Below are 6,395 nucleotides of genomic sequence, written 5' to 3' on the forward strand. Positions count from 1 at the left end.
CCAGTCATCGTTCGTAGGCTGACTCTTCCATGGTAGTACAGAGGACAGGAATATTACTCTTATTTTTATTAGAGAGGTAGGTACATAATAAAACATAGGGGACATGGTTAGTAATACTTTATGGTCTCTAAAAGGGGGTTAGGAATCGGAGAGTGATATTTCTAATAAATTAATTCATTAAATTACTTTGGGATAAATTTTTTTGTACTGGTACACCTTAATCTATAAGTTTTGAAGTTATTCTTTATGAATTTAGTTTTTCCCAACTTGTTTTGGAGAGGAACTACCCATAAATTAGCTTAAGTGGATCCTAGTTTTCAAACTATTGTATATAATTGGTCACCCTTTAGTGATTAGGCACCAAATAGAATCAATATGCATGCAGGAAGAGAGTGTCAGCTCACCACATGAGTTTATAGGTTAAATCCCCTCTGGGATGGTGGCGTGCAAAGATGGCTAGCTAGCTTGCTCCCGTCTTCAGGAAGGATGCATAGGCTTTCCACCACCCGGGGGTGTACCTGTACACCAGGAGGATCATAAGGGGAGACCCTTCTACATCCCCTAACCTCCCTGAGTGTGTATGTGTATCACTCATGGAGTAGCAGTAGTGGAGGTCCTACACTCGAGAGGCATCAGAGAGAGCCCTCTAGTGGTGGGGGGTGGGACCCCTCGAGTAGAGGGGTGTAGACTACTCTTATCTTTGGACCGTAGGGGTATGGATAATAGATAGCCTATATAAGATGTGTATAAACAGGTAAATGGGAAGAAGACTGGAATAGGCCAAGGGTTCTGAGGTGACATCCAGAGTAAGATGACATGGAAGCAGGTGAAGACTAGATTATTATAGAGAGAGTCATAGCCCAAAAACTCCAGAGGTACATTTTTAGCCATCTACTAACCCTAAGGGGGGAGGGGGGGGCTTAGACTTTGCACCACTCTCGAGTGGGTCAGGCTGACCCTGGTATAGTGTAAATAATAACCCAGGGGTCAGCTACGGAATTAGACATAAGATACGCCCACTAGTTTAGCCCGGAAGTCAGCTACTCTATCTCTCTGTATAAATATAGGGAAGCTGTCTCTACTCACCTCTTAGTCATAGAGTATAAAACCCTTCCCTTAGTGACAAGGAGTCAGTACACTCACCCAGACGGACATTAACTCAGACTTTAGTCTCCTACCAACTCTCGTAGACCGCGTAGGGCTATTATCTATATAATCGTAGCTGTTGCTTATATAAAGAGTGGATTTCCCACCATCCTGTATTTACAGCGATGAAAAATAGAAAGTTATCTTTAGCCATCCCTCCCGGTGATACCATAAATATATTTTATACTAGAGGATATCTAACCTTTATGGTACGACACTTTTATACCCTCGTAAGACTGTTGTTTATATAAATAGGGTGGTGAGCGATTGCAGAATATATGTAAGAACCATCCCTCCCACGGGGTATTGTGGCCATCTTCTACCTATCAGAAGTATAGATAGACTATGCCCCAAAGGATAATTTATCTCCCTCTAGATTTAGGTGGAGTACCACCCTCCTAGTCTAGTAAACCTTGCTTAGCCTAAAGGGACCCCTCCACCATATAACATCTCTCTAACGAGGGGCCCCCTCCGGGGGTGCATGCTTGCCTGTATGTAATCTCTCCTGATGAGAGGACTACCTACCTTTATAAATTATTAGAGGTGACAGAGTGAAAATTATTTTATTTTAGGTTGAAGTCCCCCTACTAAGGGAGTGAAAGAGTGTTAATAAGAAAGGATTTGATTAACTGCTGATGGTTCTCTAGTCTAGGAGGCCTTTTAATTTTCCATCATATGACCCCCGAAAACTATGGGCTACACAATATATAAGAGTTAAATAATCTCTTGAGAACTTCTCCCCCTAGCCCATACATATCCCCTAGGTAGTTAAGGAATATCTGTCTTCGATAACTAAGAGCTCTGATTAGCTATTACATGGCTCCTCGTATTTACCAATTAAACTAGAACCGTAGACCCCCCTATGTGGCATGGATAATAATTTTTATTTTGGGGAATTTATCTCACAGGGGAGTGGTCTAAGATATCTCTATGCATATTTTTATAGTTGGGGGTACCCCCGAGATTAGGGGCACGATGTCTACCCCTTAACAAGAGTGTGGGTGCCCCTAGGGGGGGTAGATATCTACACATATGAAGGGGATAGATAGCCTAGAATATTTTTTAAATACACATACGTATGTGCAACACATGAAAAGATATAATAGGGAGGAATATACCTAGAGTATGAGTGTATATAACCCATGAAACATATAAATTTCATATACATGTGTAAGGGGAGTACACATAAGGTAATAAATTACCCCGTAGAGGGATCTAGGGTAATAAAACTGTACCTTTTTGAGGTATATAAAGTAAAGGGGCATCTACTAGTAATCAATAGAAGGATAAATCCCTCGGGATGTCCATCCCCCTACGGATGCCTGCCTCTCCGATACTAGCCCAATAAAATAATCTGTAGATCAGAGAGGGGTGTAGATGTATGATAGACAGGGCACAGGGGTATAGCTAGTGTAGCGGCACTTATGGTATAAACAATACTGGATACTTTGCTGAGCCCTACTCGACTTTATTAGACTATTAGTGCACCGTAGTGTAGCATACAAAAATGTAGGTGATCCGGGAGGATCAAGAGAGATAGGTGGTAGCACTCGAGGGAGCCCCACGGGCTAGAAAATTAAAAGTCTTTTGTGCCGTTTTACTTTGTCTCCTTTATCTCTTACTGTGTCTCTCCATACTTCCTCTGCACAGGAGGAGATAGGGCGTGTAACTCAATTGGTAGAGTAGTACTTTTGCAAAGTAAAGGTTAGAGGTTCAATTCCACTCTCGTCCAACTCTCAGCCAAAACTGACCTATATCGTAGAGAGCGAGCGGGCAGCTCTCCCGAGGGAACCCTCTTACAGGCAGTCTTCCCGAGGGGATGGGAGATCTCGTAGAGATCTTCCATGTACGAGGGCTTCTGCCCTCTACCATTCCCCCGTAGGGGTATGGGGGGTAGTCTCCCACAAGGGCCCTCCATTGCCCCAGAGAGCGGGGGTAGGCCAACCCCGAAGGGAAGGCTGTAAGATAAGAGCCTTCCCTTAGCGGAGCCCTCTTGACATATATTAGAGGTCATCCCTCGGAAAGAACACCGGGTCCAATTTTAGGTGTAATAAGGATAAGACTGACTTCAATGGACCATGTAAAGGGGAAAATAACTGTCGCCGTAGAATAAAAGATATCTTGCTGATGACACCGGTGCGTGTATGATAGTATTAGATTAAGATAGAATCTATGATATCCTCATTTATTTGCATAAGTCCTCTCTATATAAAATTAGACAGGTGCCCCTAGGAGAAGTTATCCTTAAGAGATGTAGATATATAATCTCTTTGTTATATGAGACTGTATACTAAAAAGAGTCCCTTACAGAGGGTAAAAGAGAGAGCCTATCTCTCCATCGGTTAACTAAATTCTATCTCCCCTATCTATTGACTAGTTTAGTGAGAGGCTACTGAATCTCTATTTTATTCTTCACAACTAGGTATATGGTAGATCCATCAGGAAGGATGGGTATTCTCTTACATCCTTTCGGATCCCCGAAGGGGACAGTACGAGGGTGTCCCTGTCCCTGTCCCCACCACCCTCGTACCATCCGAAAGCAGGGATGTATCTCATCTTATCTCATCTTACCTTACCTTAGAACCATCCTTCCTGAAGGCGGGTTCCCTGCCTCTACCATCCCTCGGGATGTCCATCCCCATCCCTACGGATGCCTGCCTCTCCGATAGAGGGAGAGAGTAAACAGGTAGCCACCTATAGGTAGAGGGAGGGGATGGTATATTACAACCTGACTTTATTAAAATGAGTAACTATTTTTTTCTAAATTAGTATCTATTACTTTTCTAGATACACCTAGATTACACTAGAGATATATTTATCATTCTACCCGTAGTCACTAGGAAGAGTACACAGAGTGTAGTTCAATCCGGTATAATATTCCCTTTGGGATAGAAGGGTAGTACCTTAGATTCCTCCCTAAGTCATCCTCTGTGATAGGAAGGTTAGAGGGGGTGGTACCCTATGAGATTAGTAGGGTGAAGAGAGAGTATAGTCATCTATATAAAGGTATAGATATGACTCTATGCTAGGTGTATACATTATGTAGAGTGGCGTATTTTATGTACACACTAGTCGTCCTAGGGGAGATAGGCTGAGAAGAGTATAAGTAGGGACCATAGAGAGAATAAAGTGGTGTACTAGGTTATAAGTTAGGGTATGTTAATAGAGTGATTGAGGATAGAGTATCCCTCGGGATGGACGATCCATCCCTACGGATCTCCGATAAGGGGTAAGTTTGATGTAGGGGTGCTATAGGTATCCCCAGAGGTAAGTTTATGTAATAGGTCTATGGGTACCGAAGGTGTAGGAGGGTCCCGAGACCCTCCACCATGCCTCGGGATGGATGATCCATCCCTACGGATCTCCGATAGGGGTACCATCTTCAGAGAGGGTGGGGTAGATGTCTGGATACCCCAGACATCGTGCCCCTTCAGGGGTAGCTAGTCTAGGGTGGTGGGGTCTACACAGTCGTAGGTTAGGTAGCTCATAGGGGCCTCTCATACACTCTTAGGTGTGAGGAAAATATATAGTTATCTATGAAGTTAGCTAGGAGGTCTAGATAGACAGATGGTTTTAAGATACGGAAGCACATATAAGAGCAAATTTTTAAGAGTAGAGTGCAAAGCTTGCTCCCGGAGGGATGTAGTATCCCCACTGTGTCCCACCCCCACTCAAGAGTGGAGTAAAAGAGAACCTCTTAAAAAAAGAAGAGATTAGAAGAACATAGATAGCTTGTAGGTTCAAGTCCTTTGATCCCATCCCCTTCATGGATAGCCCATCTTTTACATTCCATGGTGGAAGGACCAAAAAACCGAGGGGACAGTACGAGGGTGTCCCTGTCCCCACCACCCTCGTACCATCGAAGATGTAGGAGGGTGTCCCTGTCCCCCCTCCACCATCCGAAAGCAGGGATGTAGCATAAGAGCCATCCTTCCTGATGGCTCTACCATAAGGACAGTAAGGGAACCATTAGAACTTCAATTTACTAGTATATCCAGAGGGCGTGGGTTCAAGTCCCGCCCTATTTTAATTGATCAGTTATTCTGCTTTTACTGTAAAATTCTAAGACAGAGGTCAGCTGAGGATATACACACACGGGTATAACACAATTGGTTAGTGTGTAAGTCTTCCAAACTTGAAATACTGGTTCGAGTCCAGTTATCCGTAAATGGCAAATAAGAATAATAATAAAACCTTGGTTATTTGAATCACCAGTAAAAAAAAATTCTCAATTCACAGGCACAAAAGTATCTCAGAAGAGGTAATATTTTTAAGGGGGGGAGATGATCCCCGCGGAGCGGGTATCGAAGATGTAGGAGGGTCACAACCCCGAAGGGACGGGATACCTCGGAGGGACCGAAGGTGTAGGAGGGTCCCATGGGACCCTGAAGGGACAGGACAGAACACCTCCCCGGAACCCGGGGAGGGACTCTACCCCTCCAGAGGGAGGGCATAGTAGATCCGAAGGGATGGATCTTATCTTACATCCCTGCTTTCGGATCCCCACTCAAGAGTGGGGGACCCCAAGGGGAGGGGATAGGACGGGACACCCCCCCCCGTAGCTTAGGTTAGGTTATCACGGGGGGGGAGGGTCTCCCTCCTACACTTCCGAGTAGCATCGTGGAGGGCAGGTGCAAAGCTGCCCTCCTACACGCTCTCCTTCGGAGTAGCATAGCACCCCCCGATCGGGGATGTACGCTACGATCCTCGTAGCTCGTAACTACCACCCCCGCTAAAATAAAATACGCGGGTCTGTGCTCCGAAAAAATTAGGGTGGTTCGATTCCCTCTTGACTTAGCGATGTTGTCTATCTACATCCTCCAGATTGAAGAATTTTGGAAAGGTTGGACTGTTCGTCCATTAAAGTAGAACTTGAGATTAGTTAATACCGTCGTGAGACAGGTAGGTTTCTATCTTCTATTTCCACCTAGAAATTTGAATTGAAGATTCCCATTGTACGAAAGGATCCGGGAATCCAAACCAATGGTTTACCAGTTGTCTCCTTAAAGGCATCGCTGGGTAGCTACGTTCGAAGAAATAAGTTCTGAAAGCCTATCAAGAACGAAATTCCCAATAAGAATAATTTCTTAAAAAAAGATATGATAGACTATCATAATAATAGGTTCTATATATAACCCTAGTAATAAGGATAGAGTATAAGAATACTAGTTTCTTCTTTATCTTACTGCCACCACCAACTCCCCATTCAACTGCAGTGGGTGTAACTCCTCCAATCATAAAAATCTCTT

General features: G+C 44.0%; 2 non-coding genes across 2 annotated transcripts; both read left to right on the forward strand.

The window, feature by feature from the left end:
- Positions 1 to 2,805: 2,805 nt before the first annotated feature.
- SARC_30234 lies at positions 2,806 to 2,878 on the forward strand. Its single transcript has one exon. It is a non-coding gene; the product is annotated as a tRNA-Ala (tRNA).
- A 2,362-nt stretch (positions 2,879 to 5,240) lies between these two features.
- Positions 5,241 to 5,313, forward strand: SARC_30235. Its single transcript has one exon. It is a non-coding gene; the product is annotated as a tRNA-Gly (tRNA).
- Positions 5,314 to 6,395: the final 1,082 nt, after the last annotated feature.

This window comes from Sphaeroforma arctica (assembly GCF_001186125.1).
Source record: "Sphaeroforma arctica JP610 unplaced genomic scaffold supercont1.1476, whole genome shotgun sequence".
Taxonomy (NCBI): Eukaryota; class Ichthyosporea; order Ichthyophonida; genus Sphaeroforma; species Sphaeroforma arctica.